The following is a 15482-nucleotide window of genomic DNA, read 5'->3' on the forward strand; positions in this document are numbered from 1 at the left end:
CCACCTTCTCAAGTGCAACTAGAGATAAAAAAAAAGAAAGACTTGCATTTATATAGCGCCTTTCATGACCACCAGGCAATAGTCACTGCTGTAATGATGGAAACACGGCACCCAATTTGCACACAGCAAGCTCCCATAAATAGCAATGTGCTAATGGCCAGATCATCTGTATTGTTGTGTTGACTGAGGGATAAATATTGGCCAGAACACTGGGGATAACTCCAGGATAACAAAATACTGCTGTGGGATCTTTTACGTCCCCTTGAGAGAGCAGACAGGGCCTTGGTTTAACATCTCATCCAAAAAACAGCACCTCTGACAGTCCAGTACTCAGGTCCCTGAAGAAGGGTTTGAACCTACAACCTTCTGACCCAAGAAATGAGTGTGCTACCCACTGAGCCACAGTTGACACTGATAGGCAACAAATGCCTATTGACTCCACTGTGTCAGGTGGTGAGTTGGAGGCAAGGCAGGGCTCACAGCAAACAAAGTGTATTTACTCAGCAGACAGAGATAAACAACGCACTACAGCAAACAGTCCACAGAATCTATTTAAACAGAGTCACTACAAGCTACAGCAAACTGAACTCCTGAACGGAACTACAGCAAATTCTTCCGATAAAAGGAGGATTATCTCTTCAGCAGAATGCAGTGAGTGGGGGATAGTTACTGAACGGCAATTGTGTGCATGGAATTAATCCCAGTCACTGACAGCAATATGGTCACCAGGCGTGATTGACAGGCGAATAACCCAATCATCTAACTCAGTGGTCCTCAAACTGTCCAATCCATCGATATCTTCCGACAGTCTAAAGCTTTCCTCCTCACTGTCAACCACACGGATATTTTTTGTGTCATCTGCCAATTTCTTTGTCATGCCCTCTACATTTAAGTCGAAATCATTAATATATACTACAACAAGTAAGCTGAAAACCAGTGGTGGAGCGATGAAAATTGGGGATGCGCAAGAGGCCAGAATTGGAGGAGCGCAGAGATCGCGGAAGGGTTGCAGGGCTGGAGGAGGTTAGAGAGATAGAGCGGGGCGAGGCTATGGATGGGTTTTGAACAGAATGAGAATTTTGAGATCGAGGCGTTGCCAGGACGGGAGCCAGCGTAGGTCAGCGAGCGCAGGGGTGATGGGTGAGTGGGACTTGGTGCGAGTTAGGACACGGGCAGCAGAGTTTTGGATGATCTCAAGTTTACGTAGGGTACAAGGTGCGAGGCTGGCACGGAGAGCATTGGAATAGTTGAGTCTGGGAGTAACAAAGGCACGGATGAGGGTTTCAGGAGCAGATGAGCTACTTTTATGTTACACACAGCAGAAATTCCGTAGCGCCCCGGTTGGGGCATTAACTTTAGAAAAGTAGAAAAAGTGACTGCCAGGCGCTACTGATTCTCTCCTGCTGGGAAATTCAGTTTTAGTGCTCCAAGAGGGAAATGGAACGCTAGTTCAAGTGCTAACCATTTCTCTAGGGGCGCTAAAGTCCGAGAGCGGGGCCCCGGCAGCAGAGCGCTGAACAATTTGGAGCGCATTGGTAACGGCATTAGAAGCTATTTCCCTCGCTTAAAGGGAAGGGCCAATAATGCTGCACACCCGAATTGCAAGGCGACCTGCGCGACTGCCATTACAGCCCCAAGCACTCTCAGAAAGTGGAGGGCTTGGACATCTTGCGCCAGTCAAACATGAAAACCTTTGAGCAGGCGCCAGACCAGTTGGCCGACCGGAAAACCATTCCCTTTAATTAGCGCCCCCCCCCCCCCCACTCAGCGGCCAGCCGAGCTGACAACGCCGCCTCTTCCTGCCGTCGTTGACGCCTGGCGATACAGCAGGGGGCGGGAGGGCAATTTCACATCCGGGGCGGTAACGGGGCACTGCGCACTTTATGACGTCACGATCTGCGAGGGTAGAGGCCCAGGCGGTAAGTGTTAGCGCCAGCGCTAAACCGGCACTGAAGTTGGCGGGCAGTGCATTTACCGCGCCCGGTCGTTAATCCCACAGTGTTTATTCGCCCCCAACTCCCCCCCGCCCCTGCAGGCGCTAACCGGAGATGCTAAGCAGCCAAATTTCACCCCAAAATGAATATGCTCAGCCAATTCCACTTAGTTATATTAATTTCACTGCTCTGCCCCCAAAAATGGGAAGAATTAACAAATTAGACACGCTGCCCAAGCAGAAGGAAGTCTGCAGATGTTTTTTTCGATGGCCGACACCTCCCCATTAAGTATTACCCCGTGAGCAGCTGGCAGCCCCGGTTCACATCCCCGAAAGCTGTCGCTGGCAAAGCCCGCTGCCGCTTCAGGAGCCGATATCCAATTCAGGGTCCGGGGCGGTAACGGGGCGTTGCAGGTTATCCGTGGAATTTAGCGGGAGTTGTCAGCGGCGCCGCGCACGGGTGACAATTCTTTTGCACCCCGTTAGGACACTAACGGGAGACACAAACTACCCGAATTTCTAGGCCTAAGTGTTATTGTGTGTCACCTCACATTTCTTGATGTGCAATTTGCTTGTATTCACGCTTTGCAGAAGGACTTTTCCCCTGTTGGTAACATTGTGACGTCCTCTTCTTATTTTCAACTGAACGAACCCAATAAATCTGCGAAGCTGTCAGCTGCTGAGGCGGCCTGTCAAACATCGCAGCGTGAGAATAGAAGTTGCGATCAGAAGAAATTCACACTTACTTTCCAAATCTATTTTACTTTCTTAATAGAGCACCAATCCAAATTAGGTAGCCGGGAAGAGTCAAGTTTACCACAAGGTACGGTCTCTGTGAATCCATGTTGCTGGTGCGGAGCTGAGCTCGAAGGAGTATTTGGTGCTGTGGTGTGATTGTGCTTTGGTCCTGGCTCCTTGCAGGGAGTGCGGGGTCGCTGAATTTGCCCATCCATATTTCTGACGCACTCAGATGCAAAATGAATAGTCAGTCTGTGCTGTGCGAATGTTTTGAGGCAAAATCATAGCGGGCTGGCTGACATCAGGAGATGCAAGATTTCGAACTTGGGACTGTCATGTATCTTACATTATTATATACAACTGTATCCTAACATGCTATACATGACTGTAATAAGATATGACCTGTAACCACCAGCATACCTTACCACCAGGGGTGCACTTGCAAGAGACAGGTATATAAGGACAGATCTCAGGCAAGTGCAGCATTCCAGAGCTGTGAAATAAAGGTGCAGGTCCCGAGTGACCTTGACTTCACTACATGCCTCGTGTGAATCTGTACTGAGGGGACAGGACTTTACAGGGACCTTCTTAGTGTGTGTGGTGTAGTGTAACACTGAAATGTGGACTTGGCCCTGAGATATCAGGGAAATTTCACACACACACAAGAGCGTTCTTGCTTTTTTTTGTATTAACTCTCTTTACTCCTTCGGGTAATCAGGGTAATTAAATCAACCAAGACTGTTCTAACTAATTGGTTTTATTAACATTAAAACACAAATTTGAGCTAGAAATTCGGTACGGCCCGCTTAGATGCGGTGACGGCTCCGGGGTGCTAACTTTAACGTCGGGCGATGTCTACCGCCTCAAAAGTGCGATATTCAGCTGTGTCGCCCCGAGAGGAGAGTGGAGCGCTAAGGGACGCGTTCCACACCCCTCTCCGGGCGCTAACGGAGCGATAGCGCAGGAGGCCGACTCCATTTTTGGAGTGAGGATGCCGGCATCCAAGCACCAGGAGGTGAAAAAGAAAATCCGGTGAAAGATTCAACAAGCCTCACCCACACACTTCCCCACTCTGCAACAGGCAAATAGAAGTTGAAAAGGTGAAACGTCAGCACTTTGCTTGCACTCCGGAGATACCGCCCCGGGATCATTGTCGGAGCGACTGCTTTCCCTCGCCGATCTCGGCGCCGGCCGCTACAGCACAGCAAGTCTCGGATTTGCAAACGCGAGGCTGTGGGGGCGTTGCACACTCGGCGACATCACCAAGTGGGCGGCGCTAGCTAGCACAGCGCAAACCATCAGCCACCGCCGCCAAACCTTCACACTCGGGAGCTGGCAGCCCGCGCTAATGGTGGGGCTCAACAACCAAATTTCTCCCTCAACATGTGTTGCTGATAGAGACTCCGACAACCTTCACGTCAGTGGTACAACGCGAGACTCAGAATGGACAATTCTTCTGCTTCGGGAGACTGAGAGGTCAATAATCCAATGCATGGCATTCTTCTGGTTGGTTTTGTGGACCGTGTTCTCCAAACTTACTAAAATGGTTGGTTTTATACCCTGCTTTCTGATAAAAACAAGCCTTTCATTAGCTTTCCAATCTCTCTCTCTCTCTCTCCTGTGGTTACACAGACTGATGCTACCAAAATTCTTACAGGGCTTGACAGGGTAGATGCAGGGAGGCTGTTCCCCCTGGGCTGGGGGAGTCTAGAACCAGGGGACACAGTATCAGAATAAGGGGTCAGATTTTTGGATATTAAGGGATGTGCGGGAAAGTGAAATTGAGGTGGAAGATCAGCCATGAACTTACTGAATGGCGGAGCAGGCTCGAGGGGCCGATTGGCCTACTCCTGCTCCTATTTCTTATGTTTTTATGTTCAAACAGCATCTGCAGTTAAAGAGCCGTGACCCACTGGGCTACAGACCGACTGCTGGATGGTGTGATTAGGTTGGGTAGCTTTATTTTGACTGGAACAGACATGATGGGCTGTATCCTAATTTTTCTATGATTCTATCTGGTGTTTACGTCAGTTTCCCATAGTCTCTCAAGGCCTTCTTATCCTTCCAGACAGTCTGTGTAACACTTTATAAATTCTATCACCCTGCCCAGCATGTCCTCTTGAAGAATCATTTGAACAGTTCCTTTAAACTAAGCTCAGCTCCCACAGCAGTTAATAAATCCCGCCTTCTGCTCAACTCTTTAGTTTTCTTAAAACTGGTATTAAAAGGTCCAAAAATAGCGATTTATAAATACAAGTTGTGGTTGTTATTTTCCACCAGATTTTTGTTCATCCCTTGGTTGATATTTGGAATGAGGTGTGTGTGTTGGAGCAACAAGTGATGAGATCAGGGGACGCCTGCTTTCAGAGATACCCCTTGATGCCGATCTCATTCTTGCCTCTCCTCTTCTCTGTCCCTTCCTGTCACTGTGTCACTGTCAGCTGTGGCTCAATGGGTAACACACTCACCTGCTGAACCAGAAGGTTGTGGGTTTGAGTCCCACTCCAGAAACTTGAGCAGGTAAATCCAGGCTGACTCTTAAGTGCACTGCTGAGGGAGTGCTGTACCGTCGGAGTTGCTGTCTTTCGGATAATACGTTAAACCAAGGCCCTGTCTGCTCTCTCACGTGGAGGTAAACGATCCCATGGCACTATTTCAAAGAAGAGTCGGAGAGTTATCCCTAGTGTCCTGCCCAATATTTATCCCTCAATCAACAGGGGGAAAAAAACAGATTATCAGGTCATTAACACATTGCTGTTTGTGGGAGCTTACTGTGCACAAATTGGCTGCTGTGTTTCCTACATACATTACAACAGTGACTACACTCCAAAAGTACTTCATTGGCTGCAAAGTGCTTTGGGATGTCTGGTGGTCGTGAAAGGCGCTATATAAATCCAAGTCTTTCTTTCTTTCTCTCTCTTCCTAGCGACACAGATAGAAAAATTGAGTGAAGCTATAGTAGGCGCATTGATATATTAACATATTGCTGTCCAAACATGCAGAGTGACCTTGTTTGCTGGTAATATTGTAAAAAATAAAAATGATTCCGAGACTGTGAAGATGAATGAATGCTGTGAAGATTAAATGGATAGCGTAGAATCATAGAATGGTTACAACACGGATGAAGGCCATTCGGCCTGCCGAGCCCACGCTGGCTCTCTGCAAGAGCACCTCAACTAGTCCCTCCCCGCTGAGAGTAGAGTTCATGATAGGGCACAAGTTCAGTGAGAAGATCAAGCATAGCAATTTAAAATAACGTTTTCTTGCTCCATCTTTTCCTATGTACTGCTGCTCCTACTGCTCTAACCTTTGGTCCCTCAATTCGTGTTGAAATCATGTCGTTAGTGTGTTCGGTAGGAAGCTTTTGCGCGTCATTGGATTCAGGCATTCATTTCACATAATTCAATGCCTGAATGGCAAAGATCAGACTTTAAATAGAGAGTTAAAGTGAAATGCGGGAAAATGCTGGAAATAAGAACATAAGAGATGGGAGCAGTAGCAGGCCAAACAGGCCTCACGAGCCTGCTCCACCAATCAGTGAGATCCTGGATCATCTTCTAATCAACTCCACTTATCCTGCCCTATCCCCATATCCCCATATCCCATAATGGCTTGCTGTACCTGCATGCTAACTTTCACTGATTTGTGTACAAGGACACCCAGGTCCCTCTGAACACCAACATTCCCTAATCTCTCACCATTTAAAAAATACTCAGCTTTTCTATTTTTCCTACCAAAGTGGATAACTTCACATTTCTCCACATTATGGGCCCAAGTTTTGGGCCGCGCCTAAAACGGCACAGCCCGGACCTGGACGCCCGTTTTTCGCACCACAAAGTACACCTAAAAAAAACTTACCTATTCTCCGGCTCCCTGGAGGCCCTCTGGAGCTGGTGGCGGCCCAGCACGAGCTGTAGGGGGTGGAGCCAGGTCCCTGCGTTGAAAACAGTGCCGGGACCTCTGCACATGCATGCTACAGTGGGCGCGCATGTGCAGTAGCTCCAGGCGCCCAAAACTGTGGGAGGGGCCCAAAGCACGCAGCCCCTGGGCCTGGCCGAATGGCCTCACTGGGGCTGCGTGAATAAGGCTCCTCCCACCCGACCGGACGCGACTCGAGCTCTGCTTCCCCCCCCCGCGACTCTCTCTCTTCCCCCCCCCCGCCGCGACTCTCCCACCCCCACCGACCTCCGCGGCTCTCCCCCCTCCCGGACCTCCGCGACTCTTCTTCCCACCACCCCCCCTGGACCTCCGCGACCCCCACCCCCCGCCCTGAGACCCGACGCCACCTACCTGTAAATCCAGCCCGAAGTCTTGGGCCCGGCCGTTCAGCCTCCTTCTCTCCCTTCTCTCCCTTCCTTTCCTCCCTCCCTTCTCCCCCTCTCTCCCCCCCTCCTCTCCCCATCCCTTCTCCTCCTCTCCCTCCCTTCCCCCTCCTCTCCCCCCTACCCCACCTCCACCTCCCCCTCCTCCTCCCCCCCATCCCCCTCCTCCTCCCCCCCACTCCCCTCCTCCTCCCCCCACCCCCCTCCTCCTTCCTCCTCCTCCCCCCCTCCCCCCTCCTCCTCCCCCCTTCCTCCCCCCACCTCCTCCCCGCTCCCCCCTCCACCCCCCTCCACCACACCCCTTCCCCCCATCCCCCTTCTCCCCCTCTCCCTTCTCCCCTTCCCCCTTCTCCCCCTCCTGTCACTGTCAGAAACACAGACACTGACAGACTGAGAGTGAGAGACACACAGACAGACAGAGAGATAGAGATACTGACAGAGACACACTGGGGGGGCCGTCCCAGCACGTTGTTGGAGGACTCCCGGTGCCGCAGTCGGTAAGTAGAAAATGTTTTATTTATTGATTTTTTAAAAAAATTTCTTTTTTATTAATTTTTTTTGATTGATTTATTGGTTGATTTATTGATGTCTTTATCATTTATTATTGATGATGGCTCTTCATTTGTAAAACTGAAGTGTTTAATGTTTGTAAACTTCCCTTTAAACCCTAGCCCCCCCCCCACTTTCCCTATGCCTAATTTGTAACCTACGCCTGATTTTCTAAAGTGTAGACAAGGTTTTATCAAACGTACAAAAATCTTCACTTACTCCATTCTAAGTTAGTTTGGAGTAAGTTTTCACTGCCTAAACTTTGAAAACGGGCGTAAGTGGCCGGACACACCCACTTTTGAAAAAACAATTCTGTTCCAAAGTGAAACTGTTTTAACTGACTAGAATTGGAGCAAACTAAATGCCGAGAATTCAAATTTCTAAGATACTCCGTTCTAAACCAGTTGCTCCAAAAAATCAGGAGCAACTCAGGCCGAAACTTGGCCCCTATATTCCATTTTCCACGTTCTTGCCCACTCACGTTGTCTGTCTGTATCCCCTTGAAGCCTCTTTGCATCCTCCTCACGACTTGCATTCCCACCTAGCTTTGTATCATCAGCCAACTCGGATATATTACATTTGGTCCCCTCATCCAAAGCATTGATACAGATTGTGAATAACTGGGGCCCAAGCTCCGATCCTTGCGGAACCCAACTAGTTACAGTCGGCCAACCCGAAAATGACCCATTTATTCCTAATCTCTGTTTTCTGACCGTTAACCAACCCTCCATCCATGTATTATCCCCAATCCCTTGAGCCCTAATTTTGTGTAATGACCTCTTGTGTGGCACGTTATCTGAAAATGCAAATACACCCCATCAACTGTGCAAGGGGATAAAATACGTGCACTAAAGTGGGAGACAGACAGACAGATAGTCAATGAAAAGGACACTGAAGGTAGTAAATTAATCTGACACATGGTCCAGATTGTATGTAAAGCACGCTTATACACTAGCAGAGAAAACATAGAAAATAGGATATTCAGCCCTTCGAGCCTGCACCACTATTCAATATGATCATGGCTGATCATGCAACTTCAGTACCCCATTCCTGCTGTCTCTCCATACCCCTTGATCCCTTTAGCTGTGAGGGCCACATCTAACACTCTTTTGAATATATCGAACAAACTGGCCCCAACAACTTTCTGTGGTAGAGAATTTCACATGCCCACAACTCTCTGAGTGAAGAAGTTTCTCCTCTTCTCGGTCCTAAATGGCTTACCCCTTATTCTTAGACTGTGACCCCTGGTTCTGGACTTCCCCAACATCGGGAACATTCTTCCTGCATCTAACCTGTCCAATCCCATCAGAATGTTATATGTTCCCATGAGATCCCCTCTCATTCTTCTAAATTCCATTGAATACAGGCCTAGTCGATCCAGTCTCTCCTCATATGTCAGTCCTGTCTTCCCGTAAATCAGTCTGGTGAACCTTCGTTGCACTCTCTCAATAGCAAGAATGTCCTTCCTCAGATTAGGAGACCAAAACTGAACACAATATTCAAGGTGTGGCCTTACCAAGGCCCTGTACAACTGCAGTAAGACCTCCCTGCTCCTATATTAGAATCCTCTCGCTGTGAAGGCCAACATGCCATTTGCCTTCTTCACCAACTGCTGCAGCTGTATGCCAACCTTTAACGACTAATGCACTATGACACCCAGATCTTGTTGCACCTCCTCCTTTACCAATCTATCACCATTCAGATAATAATCAGCCCTCCTGTTTTTACCACTAAAGTGGATAACCTCACATTTATCCACATTATACTGCATCTGCCATGCATTTGCCCACACCAAACCTGTCCAAATCACCCTGTAGCCTCTTAGCATCCTCCTCACAGCTCACACTGCCACCCAGCTTACTCACTCTGCAAACTTGGAGATATTACATTCAATTCCTTTGTCTAAATCATTAATATATATTGTAAATAGTTGGGGTCCCAGCACTGAACCCTGCGGCACCCCACTAGTCACTGCCTGCCATTCTGAAAAGGATCCGTTTATCCCGACTCTCTGTTTCCTGTCTGCCAACCAGTTCTCTATCCACGTCAGCACATTACCCCCAATACCATGTGCTTTAATTTTGCACACCAATCTCTTGTGTGGGTTTTAAGACGGGGAAGCAAAGCTTGATGGTTAATGAACCATCCGTTGTATTAACCTTAGTACAGACTCATGGAAACTGTATTCAGTACAGAACCAGGACAGTAAAATGTTTGGGAACAGGATGGTATCGACTGGTAGTTTTGATGAGAGTTCTTGGGAGAGGGAGAAGGAGGCACCACCCTGGAAAACAAAGTTAATCAACACGTCATGAGGAACTGAGGCAAAGTTGACACCACTGAATAACACATTCTGGGAGGGTGACGTGTGATGGGAGATGGAAAGGTGGGGGAGAGCCAGTCTGATGAGGGGCGACGAATCGATGTAACTTCGCTGATAACAATCGGCCAATCGGTGGTTTTGTAGTAGGGTCACACACCTCGAAAAATGTATAATTGTAATTGTAAAACTTCTGATCGGGGAAGTGTTCATCGGTACCCATCCCCTGCATGCTTGAATAAAAACCGGTTAAACCAAGGTTTCATCTGAGTGATTCTGTGATCGCTGTACAGACGGGGATACAGGCGGGTGTCGATTCCTTATATCAGGGAGTCCACCTTGAGGAAGAGAAGTCTTCTTTTTACCCCAACACACTGGATCTATTCTGATCGCTGCAACCTCAAAAAACTCTAACAGTAGTAACACTAAGGGGTAGAAATTGCCCTCCGCCCGAAACCAGGCATTTGCAACCCGTTATGAGTGTTTTCACCACCGAGGTGGTTGAGGTGCCTGTTGAACAAAATTTCGCTCTTTGTTTTTTTTTCAGAGGGACCGGAGGTAGCTCTTAATAGGGGCATAAGTGGGGCGGTGAGCACAGCAGAGGGGCGGACTTTGGAAGTGTATGTAGTCACCGCCGCTGTCTATCATCATGACATTATCACGGCGCCGTGTCACCATAGCTCAACCCTTCATTAAAGGGGAGAGCCTGCGTGATTTCTAAAGGTCGGTCCACTGGGCCACCAAGGAGGGTTTCAGCCGGGTCAACGGCCTGGTATCCAAGAGGGGGTGCCAGGTGACCTGTTGGCGGCCCGGCTGAACCCGGGGCATAATTGTCGACCCGCAATGGCAGTCGGCCGACAAAAAAAAAACATGCCGGCCATGGCAGTGTGCCCTCCCCTTTAAGGGGAGCCGCACCGCCATTGCAGAAGGCCGCAGCCTCACTGGTAAAAAGCTTGTTTTGGCACCGTCCAGTGGGTGGAAGATTTTCACGGCGGAATTTTAGCCATCGGGGAGGTAGATCGGCGGTGCGCACGGTGATGGCGCACTTAGCACGGATCAGCAGCAGCGGAGCGGTGGGCGAGGGGAGTGGGTCAACGCCGGGACACCGCAGGAGCGGAATTTTGATAATGGCGGCATTTACACGAAAAGCCATTGCACTCCGCAGCATGGCCGTCGATTTCCGGTGTTAAGAGGCCTTCAGGAAAGGGGCAATTTCGGTCCCTAACACTCTAATTTCCCTTTCATAAGTCCGTGTTGAATCTTATTGTTATTTTCTAACTGCCCTGGTACCACTGAAACCTGAAATAGAACCAGAAAATACAGAGGGTCAGTCGGCACCTGATAGAGAAATAGAAACAGGAATGCGGGAAACACTCAGCAGGTCAGCCTCTGTGGAGAGAGAAACAGAGCTAACCTTTCAGGTCAATGACCATTCATCAGAACAGATCAGAACAGCAGATAGAGAAAGATAGGTTCATGTTTTGGGCATGTCACTTCCTCAGAACTAGAAACAGCTCATTATATAGGACTGACCAGGTTAAAGAGGGGAGGGGCGAAAACTGTATAGAGGTCAAGAGTTCATATATGCTAGATCCTTTTTTTAAATTCAAGTCTGATCTTTTTGATTCTCTCTAGTGACTTGCATGTATTGCCCATCCCTAATTGTCCGAGGACGAGGATAGCGGGTGATAGGAGATAATCAGCAGGAGGTTTCCTTGCCCATGTTTGACCTGAAGACTTGAGACCTCATAGGGTTCACGGTCAATCTTGAGGACTCCCAGGACCACTTTCTTTCCACCCTCCTGCCCACCGCCCCCCCCCCCACCTCCCTCCACCCCGAACCCCACTGTCTCCCACCGAGTCTCCATCGCTGGTGGGTCTGTCCTGCCTATGGGAATGTCTGAATCCAATGATGCACAAAAGCTTCTCATCGAATGTCCTGCCTATGGGACAGGACACAACTAAGGGTGGTGATGGAGGAGTCTAAGGACATCGACTGGAAGGTAAGATTCTGTGAGAATGACTACGACAGGCTGTGGATTGATTAGTCTGTCGGATAGCTCTCCCAACGTTGGCGCCTGTCCACAATGTTGTTGAGGAGGATCTTGCAGAGTCAACTGGGCTGGGTGTGCCATTGGCGTGCTGTGATTTAATACCTAGGTCGCCGGTGACGGGTGTGTTTGGTTCAGAAAAGGAAAGATCTTTCATTTATATAGCGCCCTTAGGACCTCAGCCTCAGGAAGCCCCAAAGCACTTTGCAGCCAATAAACTTTGGAAGTGTAGTCACTGTTGTAATACTCGAAACGTGGCAGCCAATTTGCATACAGCAAGGTCCCACAAACAGCAATGTGATAATGACCAGATTGTCTGTGTTCGGTGATGTTGGTTGAGGGATAAATATTGGCCAGAACACTAGGGAGAACCCCATTGCTTTTCTTCGATTCGTGACAAGGGATCTTTTACATCCATCCAAAGGGCAGATGGCACCCCGGTTTAACGTCTCATCTGTACATCCAACAGTGCAACACTGCACTGGAGCTCTCTAATCTCTAAATAGAGCTGGACCGCCGGGACCTCGAACATTGTGGGCCGCCCCGACCTGTGTGAGAACATCACCGCGGGTTGGGGCTATAAATAGAGCTGGACCGCCGGGACCTCGAACATTGTGGGCCGCCCCGACCTGTGTGAGAACATCACCGCAGGTTGGGGCTATAAATAGAGCTGGAGCGCCGGGCCCTGGAACACCGTGGGCGAAGGTGCGGCGAATGAGGGTACGGGGCCCAGAAGAGCCGAGGCCCCAGGGGCAGCACGGGCCCAGCCCACACTGCGATATGTGTGCGCACTAGGTCTGTGCAGCAGAGCTGGTCTCCAGTCGTCCTGGTTCAACCCTTGCCACTGGACCAAGACCTAGCTCTGTCAAGCCCATGTTTGTGGCTGATGTGCAACGGTTACAACACGTTAAAAATTCCACGCACAGGCATCTTCCACCCCCTCAATTGGAGTTCAGGACTGGAACATCAGGTCCTTCATTGAAACCATCTATGAACTCTTGTGGAAGCGAGTCATCCTCGTTCGAGGGACCGCCTATGATTAAAATGATGCACTGGAACAGCAGCCTGGATTATGTGCTCAAGTCTCTGGAGTGGGATCTGACCCAGAGGTGAGAAATGCTACCACTGAACCATGGCTGACAACTCTGATTTTTGTGATTCTCTCTAGTGGTTTGACAAGGCTAAGGGGCTTCCTAGGCCACATCAGAGGTCAGTTAACAGTCAACCACGTTAGTCACAAATAGATGGGGTTAGGGTTTCACAAATGTGATAGAAAGAAGTATAAAGTACTCGCACGCTAGGAAAAGGTCATCCTAGTCAGGCATGTGGAAGTTAATTAAAAAATGAAGGTGGGCTAGGAATAACTCCAAATGATAGAGAAAACGATGGAATGTGAATGAGGGAATTCGGCAAGAAAATAAGTGAGATAGCCAAACTCTGAATATTGTTGGTGTCAATATTCAGAGCGGGGTGTGGGGGGAGGGCTGAAGATCATGCAGGAGCAAGATCAGATGTAGCTGCAGTTGTTTGCTTTGAGCTTGTTGCAGAAATGTACAACAGAGGAAAATATTTGAATAATCCAGGTGTGGAGTCCCAGGCCCTGATCGCTACACTCACTGAGGATTTGCAGAAAAACAGAGAAATAGTGTTTGAAAGCAAAAATGAAATATTTAAAATGATGGAAAAAAAAAGAAATGTAGCACTTGTGAGAATTGATTTGTCAATATTGGGTTACTCATTAGAGTCTAACACTTCCTCGCTATTGGCCACCGAGCTCACGGGTGCATGGGTTTTTTGGCTTTGGCTGTGTCATCTGAATAATTCATTTCAAGGCCCCATACTCACACCAGATCTCTCATCTCCATTTTCAACCGATGTCCGTTCCACCTCCATGGTGGATTCTGACGGGTTTAGACAGGTTAGATGCAGGAAGAATGTTCCCAATGTTGGGGAAGTCCAGAACCAGGGGTCACAGTCTAAGGATAAGGGGTAAGCCATTTAGGACCGAGATGAGGAGAAACTTCTTCACCCAGAGAGTGGTGAGCCTGTGGAATTATCTACCACAGAAAGTTGTTGAGGCCAATTCACTAAATATATTCAAAAAGGAGTTACATGTAGTCCTTACTACTAGAGGGATCAAGGGGTATGGAGAGAAAGCAGGAATGGGATCCTGAAGTTGCATGTTCAGCCATGAACTCATTGAATGGCGGTGCAGGCTCGAAGGGCCAAATGGCCTACTCCTGCACCTATTTTCTTTGTTTCTATGTACATACTGCTTCTATACAGTTAGCTGTAATCAATGGGAATTGAACTATACTTCTTCATCTGCCTAGGTCCTAAACTCCTGGAAATCCCTCACTGAAGCTGTCCTTCCTCTATCTCCTCCTGTAATTTCTTCAGAGGGTTGTGAAACATTGGAATTCTCTACCCCAGTGGCCTGTGGATTCTCAGTTGTTGAGTATATTCAAGGCTGAGATCGATACATTTTTGGATTAAAGAGAATCAAGGGATATGGGAATTGGGCGGGAAAGTGTTGAGGTCGAAGATCAACCCTGATCTTATTGAATGGCAGAGCAGGCTTGAGGGGCTGTATGGCCTACTGCTCCTATTTCTTATGTTCTTTGAACCTACTTCTTTGACAAAGCATCTGGTCACCTGTCCTAATATCTCCTTATGTGACTCGATGTCAGATTTTATTTGATAGCGCTCCTGTGAGGCCCCTTGGGATGTTTTTCTATGTTAAAGGTGCTTTTTAAAAATTCATTCACGGGATGTGGGTGTCGCTGGCAAGGCCAGCATTTATTGCCCCTCCCTCATTGCCCCTTGAGAAGGTGGTGGTGAGCCGCCTTCTTGAACCGCTGCAGTCCGTGTGGTGAAGGTGCTCCCACAGTGCTGTTCGGGAGGGAGTTCCAGGATTTTGACCCAGCGACGATGAAGGAACGGCCGATATATTTCCAAGTCAGGATGGCGTGTGACTCGGAGGTGAATGTGGAGGTGGTGGTGTTCCCATGCGCCTGCTGCCCTTGTCCTTCTAGGTGGTAGAGGTCCCGGGTTTGGGAGGTGCTGCCGAAGAAGCCTTGGCGAGTTGCTGCAGTGCATCTTGTAGATGGTACACACTGCAGCCACGGTGCGCCAGTGGTGGAGGGAGTGAATGTTGAAGGTGGTGGTTGGGGAGCCAATCAAGCGGCTGCTTTGTCCTGGATGGTGTCGAGATTCTGGAGTGTTGCTGGAGCTGCATTCATAATATTCATAATGCAAGTTGTTGTTGTCAATGTTGCTGTGAAGCAGAAACCACTTTGTGACGGCACTAAAACTACACGATAAACCTTCATTAATTCATTCAACTGTCATTGAGCGAAAAGGCAAAATGGTGAAAGCATGTGATCTGAAGCGTGAGCAGAGAATGCGATTCTGTAGAGTCTGATCACATCCTCAGTGCCGTACAACCAATGTATTACTTTTTTCAAGTGTAGTCACTGTTGTTACGAAGGCAAATGCAACTTGTGCATAGCAAGATCCCATAGAGATTCAATGAAGAAGTGGCATAAAAAACAGAAAATACTGGAATG

This window comes from Pristiophorus japonicus, chromosome 4 (genome assembly GCF_044704955.1).
Source record: "Pristiophorus japonicus isolate sPriJap1 chromosome 4, sPriJap1.hap1, whole genome shotgun sequence".
NCBI classification, from domain to species: domain Eukaryota; kingdom Metazoa; phylum Chordata; class Chondrichthyes; family Pristiophoridae; genus Pristiophorus; species Pristiophorus japonicus.